Source organism: Schistocerca gregaria, chromosome 9, assembly GCF_023897955.1.
Source record: "Schistocerca gregaria isolate iqSchGreg1 chromosome 9, iqSchGreg1.2, whole genome shotgun sequence".
Classification (NCBI taxonomy): Eukaryota; Metazoa; Arthropoda; class Insecta; order Orthoptera; family Acrididae; genus Schistocerca; species Schistocerca gregaria.
In genome coordinates, this window is record NC_064928.1 from 29,549,864 (window position 1) to 29,566,673 (window position 16,810).

General features: G+C 42.8%; 1 protein-coding gene across 1 annotated transcript in view; it reads right to left on the reverse strand.

The window, feature by feature from the left end:
* Nucleotides 1–473, reverse strand: part of LOC126292120 (zinc finger protein 701-like) — a 170,085-nt gene extending 169,612 nt beyond the window's left edge. The window contains exon 1 of the mRNA XM_049985952.1: nt 447–473. The gene's annotated coding sequence lies outside the window, so the exon portion shown is untranslated. The remainder of the gene's footprint in view (nt 1–446) is intronic.
* Nucleotides 474–16,810: the final 16,337 nt, after the last annotated feature.

Consider the following 16,810-nt stretch of genomic DNA (forward strand, 5'->3'; position numbering starts at 1 on the left):
AGTTTGCACAAGAAGAGAATAGAAGCTTTAGAAATGTGGTGCTACAGAAGAATGCTGAAGATTAGATGGGTAGATCACATAACTAATGAGGAAGTATTGAATAGGATTGGGGAGAAGAGAAGTTTGTGGCACAACTTGACCAGAAGAAGGGATCGGTTGGTAGGACATATTCTGTGGCATCAAGGGATCAGCAATTTAGTATTGGAGGGCACCGTGGAGGGTAAAAATCGTAGAGGGAGACCAAGAGATGAATACACTAAGCAGATTCAGAAGGATGTAGGTTGCAGTAGGTACTGGGAGAAGAAGCTTGCACAGGATAGAGTAGCATGGAGAGCTGCATCAAACCAGTCTCAGGACTGAAGACCACAACAACAACAACAGGCTGTGAATACTATTGTACCGAGTATTTTGTATCTTTCTGAGACAGTGAGGTGGTGATGACATACCTAAATAGCTTTATCTTCTTGTACTGAATTTGTGGATGTCGCCGAAAGAACATCTGTGAGTGCACAATGAAATGCAGCATTATTCTGTGGCGACGAGTGCACGGACAATCTGCTTTACTCTTTGATTTTTATTAGTATTCTTTGTATTCACTTAGATTTTTCAACTGATTGGTGTTCGAGCTTTAGGAAATAGTTATTGTCTGACTACTACGTTGCATCTCTTTAACAGACGGCGATAAGCTGTAGTTGGCTGAAAATTTATACTTGTCCCAAAAAATACGTGGACGAAAGAAAGCTCAACAACGAAGATCTATCGAGGAAAGCTGTGAAATCAGTTGATTGTAAACAGCCAGTTTTATACTGATAAAAAGCCCTGCTAACTCGTTGCTTGCATCTCAGTCTCCTTAAAAGTTCTGTAGTGAAAATAAAATATCGATTACAAAAATAATTTACTTTCTGCTATATATACTTACGAAAACGAAAGATAGATGGAACAGCGTTATCCTCCCCGCCTTCTGCAATTTACGTAGCTCGCAAGGAAAGTGCTTTCTTCGAAACGCCCACAGCATAGAAAATAGTTTTCTGTGGGTCGGAAACCTTGCTTTGTGACAGCGGTAGACGATTTGTTTCCCATGCGCCATTCGAGAGTGGAATAGTAAAGTAGTAGTATGAAAATGGTTCGATGAACCCTGTGCCAGGCATTTAAGCGCGAATTGCAGAGTAACCATGTAGATGTAGATGTAACAGCTGTGACTCTGAAACAGGAAACCTTCAAATAAATGCGTGATCATTATATTATTACCATGTTATAGTTATTCATCAGCAAAGTGTATTACCATACAAAAGTCTAAATATATCCGCGTACTTGCGAAAGGTAACATTTGTCCCTTTCTGGAATTTATTTGTACAATAAAACGCGGCACAGCTCTTCACCATTTTTCCTGGTTAGACTGGAACATGTAGACAGTGCAATTAAAAGTAACAAATATTGTTTCTGTGCCCTAAAGAATATATAAAGTTCGATCTGCATCTCTATCAGCCTCAATACAATTCTACTCAAATCACCACAATGGCCGCAACACACTGGAAAACGGCGTCCAGTCGAAGGTTAAAGGATCCCGCGATTTGTGTCCGCCTGACAGTAAAACTCGGCGGCTTGCTGACGAGCTCGCTAGTGTCAGAGTGTTTCTCTTAATGAGGCGCGGAGCAGCCAGGGAGTGGGGGAATTGTGAAACGCTCGCTACTCGGGGGATAGGGTGCCCCTACACGGCGAGAAAGAAGGTTGCCAATGGGACCGGTGTTCGTATTCTGAGAGACACTGTCCCATAGTTGCGCGCTGCAAGATGCCCAAACAGTGGTCTTGCTAACAAATTATGAGAGTAACATAACTTTACGAAGCAGGACTGGCCTCAAGGATTTTGCCGCTGCTTGCATTTTCAGTCAATCTTTTTCACAATGTCATTCATCCACGACGTCTAATTTTTTCATACCACGCTTATTCATACATCCTACGTAAACACACCTGAAGACCGTAGCTGGGCTGGGAGTGGGATACCAGTCAGTGAAACAGAGGTGAAACATTTACAGTGTAATACGTTTTGAGTTGTAACTCCAGAATTAATTATGCAACCAAAATTAAGTTATGTCAGTCTTAGGGTACATAACTAAAATCTGTTCACTTTGACTAATTCCCTGAGCAGAACGTAGCTGAGTACCGCAGGGGTCGTCGCTTCTGTCGCACAAAGTAGAAGATCACAGGTCAGCGAGTGACTTCCACGTAAACGCTTTATTTGCTGAAATCGCCAGCACGTATATGGCGCGTCCATAAAGGAAAAACAGCTGTGGTCGAATATCGAGAGGGCGCGCTTTCCAACATGCCACGACCGTGATTTACGGCTCGATACGAGTAGTTTTGGAGGGACTTTCATTTATTGCAGCGAAAAGTAACAATTATACGATAAATAAAGTTGATGGAATGCGAACAGTGTGAAATACGAGGACACTGGATAAACAGTTTGTGTAATTCATTTAGGTGTTTTATTTCCAAAATGTTTGACAGGCTAGTTTCCGATATATAATATATGTTAAAATGTATTCATTATGGCTTCAAGACGGAGAAAAAAAGGAATGAGAGAAAATTTAAAAGAAGCTACAGACAAGGCAGAAGAAATTAGTTTAGAGTACCATGAGAAGAAGAAGAGCAACGTAAATATTATTAATCACAGATCCAAAGGAGATGGAACGGTGGGGGAAGGAAGCCGCACATCTGTCCACATGTAAACGCCCATTAATCACAATGTCTGGATTCAAAATTCTGTGGCATGTAACGGTCAGTATGTAGTTTACTTATTCTTCCTCTATTTATTACAAAGTGTTTTTTTCTCATTGATACCCCTATAGGTATTTAAGGAACTGTTAGGCCACCATATGCTGAAATTTACTTTTATTTCTTTATTACAAAGTTTTTTGCATCTGTGGGGCCTTTCAAGTTGACACAGGTCGAGACCACGCAGCCGCTAGGGCACGCGTCGTGAGACCGGTACCGGCGTGCAGTGAAGGTGCCATTCTAAAGTGACGCCATGCTCACACTTTTTTGTAATTATTAAGTGGAGTTCCTCCACGCCCACACTTGCAAGGTGACCGATCAAAAAGATCTGCCTCTTCTGCTCTGGTTACTGTTATTGTTGCCGTCTTCAGTCCTGAGACTGGTTTGGTGCAGCTCTCCATGCTACTCTACCCTGTGCAAGCTTCTTCATCTCCCAGTACCTACTGCAACCTACATCATTCTGGATCTGCTTAGTGTATTCATCTCTTGGTCTCCCTCTACGATTTTTACCCTCCACGCTGCCCTCCAATACCAAATTGCTGATCCCTTGATGCCTCAGAATATGTCCTACCAACCGATCCCTTCTTCTAGTCAAGTTGTGCCACAAACTTCTCGTCTCCCCAATCCTATTCAGTACTTCCTCATTAGTTATGTGATCTACCCATCTAATCTTCAGCATTCTTCTGTAGCACCACATTTCGAAAGCTTCTATCCCCTTCTTGTCTAAACTATTTATTGTCCATGTTTCACTTCCATACATGGCTACACTCCATACAAATACTTTCAGAAACTACTTCCTGACACTTAAATCTATACTCGATGTTAACATATTTCTCTTCTTCAGAAACGCTTTCCTTGCCATTGCCAGTCTACATTTTATATCCTCTCTACTTCGACCATCATCAGTTATTTTGCTCCCCAAATAGCAAAACTCCTTTACTACTTTAAGCGTCTCATTTCCTAATCTGGTTACTATCTAAAAATTATACCACTGAAAATGCAACGACTGATTTTGGCCTGGCTTGTCAAACACTTGTAACTTTCACAGAACCGTCATGAGACTTTTGTCTTCTTGCCATGTTAAAATTTACTTCCTTGCCAAAACAGAGAGGAGTTTCCACAGGGTAACATCACTATGGTTTATTGATTGAGGAACTAAGGAAAATTAAGGTCAGTGGCTTTCGAAAAAGCACATTCTTGGTACAAAATAAATTTGTAGTGACTTCACTTATGTTTTTCCAAACCTCACAGCATTTCTTGTTTCACCAGATATCGATGGCCCTTTAAAATTACAATTTTTCATCGGAAAAGTCTGTAACTAGTGAAATAACTCAGTAGATAGTGAAGTTTTGCATAATAATCATGTGACAAAATACTCTCCTCTTTGCGAGCTATCATTTGCCAAAATCTCGTTTCGATATCTCCAATCGTTTATGGAATATTAGGAATGTTGTGGATATTTTACTGTGGCTGGTAAATAAGTGTGCTAATTCAGATCAATTTTCTCGATGTTGGTGACAGTTGGAGTCTTGCACCCAAATTGAAAGAAAAATTCAATATGTCTGCTAAATTGCATACGCAGCAACATATTATGTACTATTGTAATATGCACCAAACGCAAAATGATAGCGACCCCTAATTTGCACTCCTTTTTTTTAAATTTCGTGCAATGTCTTGCTTCTACGTAAACAATTATGACCATTAACGAAATGATGGGACATCATCGTCGACCTGACTTATGAAGCCTATAAACAATGCAAGAATGAAACGTTTTTACCGAATAGTTTTTGTAAAATCTTTCGAGAAAGATTCCAGGGCGTGCGCCTCGATTTTGTCATCACCGATCGGCCGAAAGAAGGCAACACTGTCGCCCTCTTCTTCCTGCCCAGCGCTTTGAATGAAAATGTTTCATTGCACACCGACCACTGTATCCTGTGAAGACTCTGTTTCGAGTGTTGTGTAGGCGCACGGTAGAAACAGAGTTGCCAACACTTTCAGTTGCGCTTTCTTTGTCATCTGTTTCACAATACCGTAGTCAGTTTCGAATAAGATACTGGATTTTATGACTGATTTGTGTTTTCAACACATTCTCACACTTCTTCATATGTACAAAACTTTCATTGTCTTGCTTAATTTGTTCTTTTGGAACCAAATTAAAATTTAACATTTTGTTTCCCCCCCATAAACCTGCCGTCCTGGACGGTGGCGGTGGCCCCCAGCTCCCAACCCTGGAACCGGACGTATTTCAAAGCAAATGAGAAATGTTAGATGTTCCGAATACAAAAAGATTGTTCAAATGGCTCTGAGCACTATGGGACTTAACTGCTCAGGTCATCAGTCCCCTAGAACTTAGAACTAATTAAACCTAACTAACCTAAGGACATCACACACATCCATGCCCGAGGCAGGATTCGAACCTGCGACCGTTGTGGTCGCGCGGTTCTAGACTCTAGCGCCTAGAACCGCTCGGCCACTTCGGCCGGCCCGAATACAAAGATAGGATAACTAAACACAAGGTTCTGGAAGAAATGGGACAAGTTTTCATGTTCAGGAGAAGTAGTTCAGTGGGAAAGTTCACAATTCAAAGAAACTGGCTGCTGTACGGGAATTTACCTCTACCCACCCCACCCGAGATTCCAAATGAAGAAACTGGGAGAAGGGGGCGAATTATGAAAAATTATTATGTGAACCACATCGACTTATCCCTTCGGAACATCTTAATAGCTTTTTCTTGGATTTGACTTTATTATAGTATTGAGGACGCATGAGATGTTTATACACCGACGAAAAAAAACGCGCCGACCGTTGTGTGTTCTAGCCGCTTCAGTTCGGAGCCGCGCTGCTGCTACGGTCGCGTAGTGTAGGCAGTCTCCTTAATAGATCTGTTACATTTTGTCAGTGTCCTGCCAATAAAATCACTTCGGTTAGCCTTCTCTACAACATTTTCTATGTGTTCCTTCCAATGTAAGTTGTTCATAATTGTAATACCTACGTATTTAGTTGAATTTACGGCTTTTAGATTAGACTGATTTATCGTGTAACAGAAGTTTAACGAATTCCTTTTAGCACTCATGTGGATGACCTCAACTTATCGTTATTTAGGGTCAACTGCCAATTTTCGCACCATTCAGGTATCTTTTCTAAATCGTTTTGTAATTTGTTTTGATCTTCTGATGACTTTATTAGTCGATAAACGACAGCGTCATCTACAAACAACCAAAGACAGCTGCTCAGATTGTCTCCCAAATCCTTTATATAGATACGGAACAGCAAAGGGCCTATAACACTACCTTGGGGAACGCCAGAAATCACTTCTGTTTTACTCGATGACTTTCCGTCAGTTACTACGAGCTGTGACCTCTATGACAGGAAGTCACATAACTGAATCGATCTGAAATCCCTTGTCAATAGCACTCAACACTTAATGTGAATAAAGAGCTAGTTGTGTTTCACAAGAACATTGTTTTCTAAACCCATGTTGATTGTGAGTCAATAGACCGTTTTTTTCGAGATAATTCATGATGTTCGAACACAATATATGTTCCATAATCCTGCTACATATCCACGTTAATGATATGGACATGTAATTAAGTGGATTACTCCTACTACCTTTCTTGAATATTGGTGTGACCTGTGCAACTTTCCAGTCTTTGGGTACAGATCTTTCGTCGAGCAACGGTTTAATATGATTGTCAAGTATGAAGCTAATGCATCAGCATACTCTGAAAGGAACCTAATTGGTATACAGTCTGGACCAGAAGCCTTGCTTGTATTAAGTGATTTAAGTTGCTTCGCTACTCCGAGTATATTTATTTCTACGTTACTCATGTTGGCAGCTATTCTTGTTTCGAATTCTGGAATATTTACTTCGTCTTCTTTTGTCAAGGCATTTCGAAAGGTTGTCTTTGGTAACTCTGTTTTGGCAGCACTGTCTTCGATAGTATCTCCTTTGCTATCGCACAGAGAAGGCATTGATTGTTTCTTGCCGCTAACATGCTTCCCATACGACCAGATCTCTTTGAATTTTCTGCCAGGTTTAGAGACAGAGTTTCGTTGTGGAAACTGTTATAAGCATCTCGCATTGAATTCCGCGCTAAATTTAGAGCTTCTGTAAAAGATCGCCAATCTTGGGGATTATGCGTCTGTTTAAATTTGGCATGTTTGTTTCGTTGTTTCTGCAACAGTGTTCTGACCCGTTTTGTGTACCAAGAAGGATCAGCTCCGTCGTTTGTTAATTTATTTGGTATAAATCTCTCAATTGCAGCCGATGCTATTTCTCTGTATTCAAATCACATCTGGTCTACACTTATATCATTAATTTGGAAGGAGTGGAGATTGTCTCTCATGAAGGCGTCGAGTGAATCTTTATCTGCTTTTTTCAATAGGTATAGTTTGGTTTTATTTTTGGAAGATTTGGGGTTTACAATATTCAATTTCGCCACGACAAGCCCTGTATCGGTTTTGATGCTCGTTATTAACTGAGCATTATTTGTTGCTAAGAGGTCAAGTGTGTTTTCACAACCGTTTACTGTTGCCGTGGGCTCGTGAACTAACTGCTCGAATTAATTATTAGAGAATGTATTTAGCACAATTTAAGATTATGTTTTTTGAGTACCTCCGGAATTTAACATGTATTTTCGTCAACATATCGAGGGTAAATTAAAATCGGTACCAACTATGAGTATGACTCGGGTACGTGTTTGAAATCAAACTCAAGTTTTCTTTGAAAGTTTCAGCAACTGTATTATCTGAATTGGAATTCAATTATTATTTTATTCCGGTTGCCAACAATGACCTCTGCCCTTACTAACTCACAGGAACTATCTACTTCAATTTCGCGACGAGATGAACTACTTCTAACAGCGACAAACACGCCTCCACCAACCGTGTTTAGCCTATCCGTTCGGAACACCGTTAGGTACTTCGCAAAAATTTCGGCTGAGTTTATGTCCGGCTTTAGCCAGCTTTCTGCGCTTATAACGATTTGAGCGTCAGTGCATTCTATTAGCGCTTAAAACCCTGTTACTTTCTCATCAAAGCTACGACAATTTACAACTGTTATACCGATGGTTCCTGTATCTACGTTCTTCCTGTGTTCGGCTTGCACCCTTTCCGGGTGAAGACCTTCTTGTGTTTTCCCGAGGCCCTCTAACCTCAAAAAACCCCCAGTCCACGCCACACAACCCTGCTACCCGTGTAGCCGCCTCCTGCGTATAGTGGACACCTGACTTATTCAGCGGAAACCGAAACCCAACCACTCTTTGGCGGAAACGAGGAATCTGCTGCCTACACGGTCGCAAAACCGTCTGCGCCTCTGATTGAGACCCTCCACTCGACTCTGGTACAGAGGTCCGCAGTCGGTCCTGTCGACTATGCTGCATTGGTCAGCTCTGCAAGACTGGCAGCCTTTACCACTTCTGTTAGCCGCCAGAAACCAGAGAGAATCTCCTCTGATCCAAAGTGACGCACGTCATTGGTACTAACGTGAGCAACCACCTGCAATCGGTTGCACGCTGTGCTCTTCATGCCATCCGGGAGGACCCTTTCCACATCTGGAATGACTCCACACGGAGTGCACATTGGTTTTATTTCCCTTCTTGGCAGCCGTGTCCCTAAAGGGCCCCATAACGCGCCTAACGTTGGAGCTCCCAACTATCAGTAACCCCACACTCTGTTATTGTCCGGATCTTGCACGTTGAGAGGTTTCCTCTAAAACAGGACAGGCTCAGCGACAGTGTCAGACAGCGCCTGGGACCAGTTTGTCAGACAAACCGGGGAGGCCTTACGTGCCGCCGCCTGGGAAATCTTTCGCCGCCTGCTACGCCCTGGGGCGACCTCCCACTGAATGGCAGCGCAAAAGGTCGAATCTCCAGACTGACGTACAAATTCGCGGTGAGGGTGCGTGGAATAACCACGAGAGTGCCGCTGCTGTCGTATGAAATCGCATCCCGGACCATTGCCCAACGTGTCTAGACTGCTGACAGGTTGGCTGCCGGCCCTGGACTGGGCTCCTCCTAACCGACACACCTCCATCACTCGCACAGGGGCAGAACCAGCTTTCAGCAGAAAACACAACACACCCCCGTTCCACCTTGCAATGAGCTCTCGCTTGATAGCACTGAAGTTGCAAATGGCGTTTGTCTGGGGTCGCGGTACAGGGCATCTAGCTCTGAGCTGTCACTGTGGTGCCAACTGCTGCTGATACTGTTGCTGCAGGTGCTATACGATGAGCCAGAGCCAGATGCCGAGCATGGTGGTGGCCATCCGGAGACCGGTCTCCTTGTGACCGTAGAATGCCGTGACCACGCCACCAGCAATCACGTACAGTGACTACATTCCTACAAAGCCTGTCTGCAGTATCACAGCACGAACATCGCACATCTCGCTGCCCTATCAGACGACCTCGTTCAAACTCAGTGAGGTGTTCAAAATGGCGTCGTTCTCGCCTTAAAGGCATTCTTGACTAACATCAACTCAGCAGGTCCAGCCTGAAAGGTAACTAACGCTCACGGCTGTTGCAGCATACAGTGGGCCGGGCCACAGCTCTCAGCTGATATTCATCTACAGAAAGACAAGTTAAATGTTTATCTTTTTCTGTATTTTCCTCATAATATACTTATTAAATAACGGGAGTCTTTTTCTGTTTAAGAGGCTTAATCTTGCGTTTCTCTAAGTACAAATCCGCAGTACAAAAGCGCAGTAGTTTCTCATTTGTTTTGTTTTTAAGGCAATCGTCCGTTCGTTTAGTGAGCCAGCGGGTCACGCAGGCAGCAGCTCTCAGCTGATTCGCGTCTGCAGAGCGGCGAGTAGCGCATTTAATAAATTTCGTGCGTGTTTTTCTGTTTAAGAGGTTTAGTCTCGCGTTTTTATAAGGGTAAATGCAATGAGTCTGTAGCGCAATAGCTGCTCACTGAACAGCCAACTACATAGCTCACTAAAGCATCAAAGTCAGTTGGCGACACATCAGGAGGGCAGCAAGTTGCATATCAAGGATTCTGTCTGCTTTTATAGTTTACTTTTTCAGTTTGTCTTGCTATCATGGTTGAGTGACTGTAGGACGATACAAGATGACTTGGACAGGATTTGTGATTGGTGTAAAGAATGGCAGCTAACTCTAAATATAGATAAATGTAAATTAATGCAGATGGATAGGAAAAAGAATCCCGTCATGTTTGAATACTCCATTAGTAGTGCAGTAAATGTTTGGCGATATGAAGTGGGAAAATAATGTAATGGCAGTTGTGGGGAAGGCGGATAGTCGTCTTCGGTTCATTGGTAGAATTTCGGGAAGATGTGGTTCATCTGTAAAGGAGACCGCTAATAAAACACTAATACGACCTATTCTTGATTACTGCTCGAGCGTTTGGGATCCCTATCATCTCGGATTGAGGGAGGACATAGAAGCAATTCAGAGGCGGGCTGCTAGATTTGTTAATGGTAGGTTTGATCATCACGCGAGTGTTACGGAAATGCTTCAGGAACTGGGGTGGGAGTCTCTGGAGGAAAGGAGGCGTTCTTTTCGTGTATCGCTACTGAGGAAGTTTTAGATAACCGGCATATGAGGCTGACTGCAGTACAATTTTACTGCCGCCAACTTATATTCCGCGGAAAGACCACAAAGATAAGAGAGATTAGGGCTCGTACAGAGGCATATAGACAGTCAATTTTCCATCGTTCTGTTTGGGAGTGGAACAGGGAGAGAAGATGCTAGTTGTGGTACATGTACCTTCCACCACGCACCGTATGGTGGATTGCGGAGTATGTATGTAGATGTAGATGGTTAGGATGCGTGCATGCTGTGTGTGGATGCAGGAGGAGCTGCCCACACTTTGCAAACAGCTGAATGCACTTTTCGCTACGGTCAGTTACCTTCAGGCTGCTCCCTCAGGATCTAGTGGTAGCGAAGAATCTGACTAGTGACATGGGACATCTCAGGTGTCTACTTCCGAGGTGCTTCCTAGTGAACTCGACGCGGTGGATCGGCCCCACAGCACGGAGAGTGGCGCGTCATAGCTCGAGGCAGAAGGCCAGTGTGGAGACTGGCCGCCTGGCCTCAACCATTCACCCTATGGGTGGACAGGTGGCCATTCCTTCACCAGGGTCCGAGCAGGCACACAGAGGGGGGGGGGGGGGGGGGAGGGGGGGGGGTTATAGCTATCTGGAGCTCTAACGTTAGGCGCGTTATGGAGCCAGAGACCAGAGACTGTCCACTCGGTATGCCTGCCAGCTGAGCCTCATCCGAGATGCGTAGGCAGCCTGGCCTGATGCTAGTGAGAGGGCAGTGGGCAATCGCCTGCAGCTTGTGGCTCACAACTCCTGTGGCACGGATTCTCAATTTGTACTGCTGGCTGGTGGAGGTAGAGAAGAATACTGGCTTTGCCCTCAAAGCTGACTGGGGTCCTTTGATTTGGAGCCGAGTGAAGGGTCTCAGTCAAAGGCTTCGTCGAGTCTGTGATGGCCTTGGCTGCAGATTTCTAGCTTACGTTATCGTGTTAAGATCTGTAGGGATACCCCTGATAGGTCAGGGGTGCACTACAAAAATGCTACTACTTGAGTAGCAGATTGCCTGTGGAGTACAAATGAGGTTTTTCTTTTTGACTAGGCAGTAGTTTGAGGTGCTCTGATGAACACTCGCCGGTAGATACACAGCAAGGGAAGCCAGATTGTGTTCAGAGTAAAGACACTTTGACTGTCAAAATTTTATCAGTAAACTGTCGAAGTATTCGTAATAAAGTTGCCGAATTTACTGCCTTCCAGGAATGTTCTTGCGCTTAAGTTATTCTTGGCACCGAGAGCTGGCTGAAGTCCGAAATGGAAGGCTCTGACACATCTTGCGAGTAAGGGTAGGGGCCACAGGAGGATGAGTGTTCATCGAAGCTTACAAAAAATTTTGTCTCTAATGAGGCTGAAGTTGTGTGTGACAGTAAAGTTATCTGGTCGCGTGTAACATGTGTAGATGAAACCAAGTTAATTGTTGGATATTTTTACCCGCCACGCGATTGCGCTGTGACAGTTCTACAGTCACTCGAAGAAAGTCTACAGTCGGTAGTGCATAAATAACCAGATCACACAATAATGGAAGCGACATTAACCTACCGAGTATAGACTCCGATGTCTATGAAGTCTTTCTGGGAGGGAGGAGGGGGGGGGGGGCGGTGGAGGATAGACAATCATTCGAGATACTTTAGAAATGGAGATTAGCAATGATGCTCTCATTATAGCAACTACGGCTACGAAAGTTAATAATTCGGTCAAGAAGGCTACGAATGTTTCTGTTACATAGAGCGGATAAGCAGTTAGTAACGTCTCACTTAGTGAAGATGGGCGTATAGACCAGTCAAATTGCAGATATACCTCGCAAAAGGTGGGATAGAAGATTCTATTTTTTTAACTCGTTCATATTGTTGGAAAGGTTAGAAAACCAAGTTTTGCCAACAAAATTTCTCTTGGGAAAATTTTCTGCAGTCAAAAAAACTTCGAAAATTTCGGACTTTTTTCAGTTTTTTAAAAATATCTCAGTTTCATTTGCTCCTATCGCTTTAACATCTATTTTCTTTTTTTAAAGAGCAGAAAATTCTCTACAAATTTGTTTCTTACCATTTTTTCTGCTCCCAGTATCTAAGCCGCTACATTGCGTCAAAAAAACATCAATTTTTCATATTTTGAGCATAGTGGCAAGGTACCTTATTTTTGAACACTATTTTTTTCAGTTTCTGTTTGTGTAGTATAAATACATTATACATCATGCTATATGTTGGAATTTACCACCTCACTTTCAGGTATTCAATTTCTCTGTATGCGACATGAGGATTGCTGGGCACCCAACTATTGTGATTCTTACATCACTACCTGAAGTTCACTATGGGCCACCTCAGCCCTGGTATTTGTAAAACTATAAATATAAAAATACATCATTAAGACACCAACACACACACACACACACACACACACACACACACACACACACACACACACACACACACACACACACAAAATAAATTGTCTCAGGAAACCGAACTATTATTAGTGCAATAGGCAACCTAATTAGACAGGTAATTATTCTTGTGTGTGAAGGCCACACAGTTGTCATTAAAAATATGTAGCTTTATTTCAGTTAAAATGCATTGTCAGCTACTAAAAAATGTTGACAGTTCTGGGTGTGTAATACTTGTAATATCGCTCTTTAGTGCACTTGAGACAGGTATGAGCATCACTTCCAACGTTTTGATGGGCCAGGTTCCTCAATGTCATCAGAAATACCTTGAGTTAGGATTCAGGGTCTGTACATAGAGTTGATCCCAGATTGACCTCTTCTTTAAACAGTGTGTCAGCCTCAGCAAGTTCGTTGCTTTCGTCAGCGGTTTCCTCAACATCCTCCATAACATCTTCTTCACTGTCCTCATAAAAATTTTGGCATGTTTTCACAGTTGACCCCAATACATTTATTGCAAATTGAAGAACATTTCAAACCCGCTTTTCTGCAGGAGAACGCTCCGCCACAGTTGAGCTTGCATGAGCATGAAAAAAATGTGAAGAAGTGCTTCAGGTGCCGGAGCTTGGCACATTATAACGAATATTGGACCGTGGTCACTGTGATTCAAGCCCCATTTCTCAGGAGGTTTCCAGTTTCCCATCCAGCTTTGGACTTGTTGGTAAGTCCGCAACGAATGATGTTGTGCAGCATCTTATGTAGGTGGCAACCGTGCAAGATTTAGTTTGCTTTTTGTGGAAGACTTGGCGAGTAGCTGGTACCGCAAATGGTCTAGTGTGTGGGAACTGCTGACACCTCCACTATACAATGCGATAGTAATCTGTTATCCTGCTGTTATTATTTCTTCATGGGTAGTATGTAGTTTATTGAACGTGCAAAGCGCTGAGGTTAGGTGTTCATTTTTCGCAACAACATTGCAGCACTTAATTTTTCCTTGACCAAAAAAAGCGGATGTTGCATCACATCCGCTAAAGGCGTGAGTGAACAGAATATATTCACTGTCAAACTTGTAAGATGCAGTGGAAAAACACTTGTCTTCTGCATTTCCTTTTCCTGGCTTTAAGAAAAATAAGTTGCCTTGCCCCAAACCGGTCATGAGCAAAAGGAGGTCAACATCTTCTCCTACAATGACAACACTTCCAAAATCTTTGGTTCTTGAAATGGTAGATGTTACAATCATAACGTCAGCATCTTCTTGTCCTGGCTTTGAAGCTGTTTCAGCTATCACCACATCGTCACCATATTTCTGGAAAAGGCGAGCCTTGACAGTTCGAATATCAGGGCGAGGTGATATGGGTATTTGCTCTAACAGATTGTCCATAGAAAACCGACATTCTTCCGTATTGGTTTCCAGGTAGGCAAATATAGCCTCCATGCCTTCATATACTTGTGTTGCAGGTCGGTAACCTCGATTCTGTCCAATAGTTGAAACACGGTGAAAGAGCTTTCTGTAGCAAAATCCGTGGTATCACCCATCTGCAGCAACCAAATCATTTACATTTTGAATCAGCTCTATCACTTGTTGACCAAATTCATTACCACGTCGTTTAGGCTGTTCTAATACTGTCGGTTGCACTTCCAATTTCATTACTTTGTATGCAAAATTTCGATTGGCATATGGCAATCTTAACTGTTTGCAAATAAAAAGCATTTCTCTTTGAAATTGAACTGACCTTTTTCCTGCGACCGACGTAGCACGCCTGTTGGTTCCTGAGGATGTCGGAGGCTAGCTGCTATCATTCTCTCATTAATGTACTTCTTGTAGCATGCTTCATGCAACATCACTTCACTCAGCGTTTTCAAAAAACGGGTGTGAGCAGACTCCCTGCGTTTAGCACTACAATCGTAAGTGTGCTCAGTCCTTTCTTTTTCACAAATGGTTGAAATGGATCTGACCACTATGGGACTTAACATCTATGGTCATCAGTCCCCTAGAACTTAGAACTACTTAAACCTTACTAAACTAAGGACATCACACACATCCATGCCCGAGGCAGGATTCGAACCTGCGAACGTAGCGGTCACGCAGTTCCAGACTGAAGAGCCTAGAACCGGAGGGCCACACCGGCCGGCTTTTTTTTTTTTCACATTGCGTCTACCACTCACCACAGATTTTTCGCAAATGAAACACAAATTCATGTCAGACATACTCATTTTCAGCACCACAACATATACTGAATGGAAGCGACTCCAAACTGTAGGATCCTTATTGTTGTGTGCTAATAGCTGTCAGCGCGCTATGAATAATCACCAGAGATAATCGCCTTCCGCCCGCCAAAGAATAAATTCGCTTTTGTCCGCTAAAGAACAATTCCTACATACTTTTTCTTATAACTGATCGTTAACGTCAATCAACTGTAGAAAATGTACGGCACCTGCATGCAACCGTATTACACATTGTAACATAAATAAACTTCACGCAATCCGACGCGAATGTGTTCGTAGTTACTGAATATGATGCTGTTTGTCCTGGCCCTGCAGCAGAGTGAGATGGTAAATCCAATGAATAACATGATGAGTAACATGTTTGTACTACACAAATAGAAACTGAAATAGCAGTGTTCAAAAATTAGGTAATTGGCCACTTTGCTCGAAATTTGAAAAATTGGTATTTTTTGACGTCTTAGATACTGCAAGTAGAAAAAATGGTAACAATCAAATTTGTAGAGAATTTAGTGCTCTTTAAAAAAGAAAATAGACGTTAAAGAGATAGGAGCAAATGAAACTGAGATATTTAAAAAAACTGAAAAAAGTTCGAAATTTTCGAAGTTTGACTGCAGAATCTTTTCCCAAGAGAAATTTTGTTGGCAAAACTTTGTTTTCTAACCTTTCCAACAATATGAACGAGTTAAAAAAATAGGATCTCTTACCCCACCCTTTGCAAGGTACAGGCTTTTTTTCTGACAGTTTCACTGGACTAGTAGAGGACTTATGAGCAAAGTTTGAGCAGACTGTAAATCGTCGTCTGGAGAATTATATGCCTGCCTAGTAAGTGGATAGAGGATGGGAAAAACCCACCATTGTTTAAAAATGAAATTCGGAAGCAGAAGCTGTTGCACTCTCGGTTCAAAGGAGAACGCACAAATGACAACAAGAAAAGTTCAGTAGAGCTTCGTGCGGCTGTGGAAAGATGTGTGTAACTACCACCGGCACACCTTAGCAAAACATCTGGCAGAGAACTCGAGGAAATTCCGGTCCTGCGAGATATCGCTAAGCGGGCCTGCTGCTTCGGTTCAGTCCTTTGTCGCAGTTGAAGACACCAAAACGAAAGCCCAAGTTTCAAATTTCACATTCAAGAAGCCGTTCGCACAGGAGAATTGTTCAAACATACCGTCGTTTGACCATCGGACAGACTCCCGTATGGACGACCTAGTAATAAGATCCCAGCTATAGAGAAACAAGTGAAATATCTGAAAGTATATAAGTCACTAAGTCTGGATGGAATTCCAGTTCGGTCTTGCAAGGAGTACTGTACGGCATTAGCGCCTTACCCAGCCTGCATTTATCGTGAATCTCTTGCTCAGCACAAAATCCCAAGTGACTGGAGAAACGTGGAAGTCGCTCCAGTATATAAAAAGGGCAGAAGAACTGCAAAATTGCAGACCAATATCCCTAGCTTCGGTTTGCTGCAGAAACCTTGGACATATTTTCAGTTCGAATATAATAAACTAGCTTCAGAGTGAGAAGCTTGTGTCCACGAATCGGCATGATCTTAGAAAGCATCGCTCAGCTTGCCCTTTTCTCACATGATATACTGCAAACTATTGACGAAGGGCAACAGACAGATGCTATATTTCTAGATTTCAGAAAGGTTTTGAAACGGTGCCCCATTGCAGGGTTTTAACGGAGGTACCATCATATGGATTAAGTTCACAGATATGTGAGTGTCTTGACGATTTCTTAAGTAATAGAACCCAGTACGTTGTACTCGACGGCGAGAGTTCATCGGAGACAAGGGTACCGTCACCAGTGCTCCAGATAAGTGTGACGGGACCGCTGCTGTTTTCTACATACATTAATGGTGGGCAGCAACCTGTAGTTGTTTGC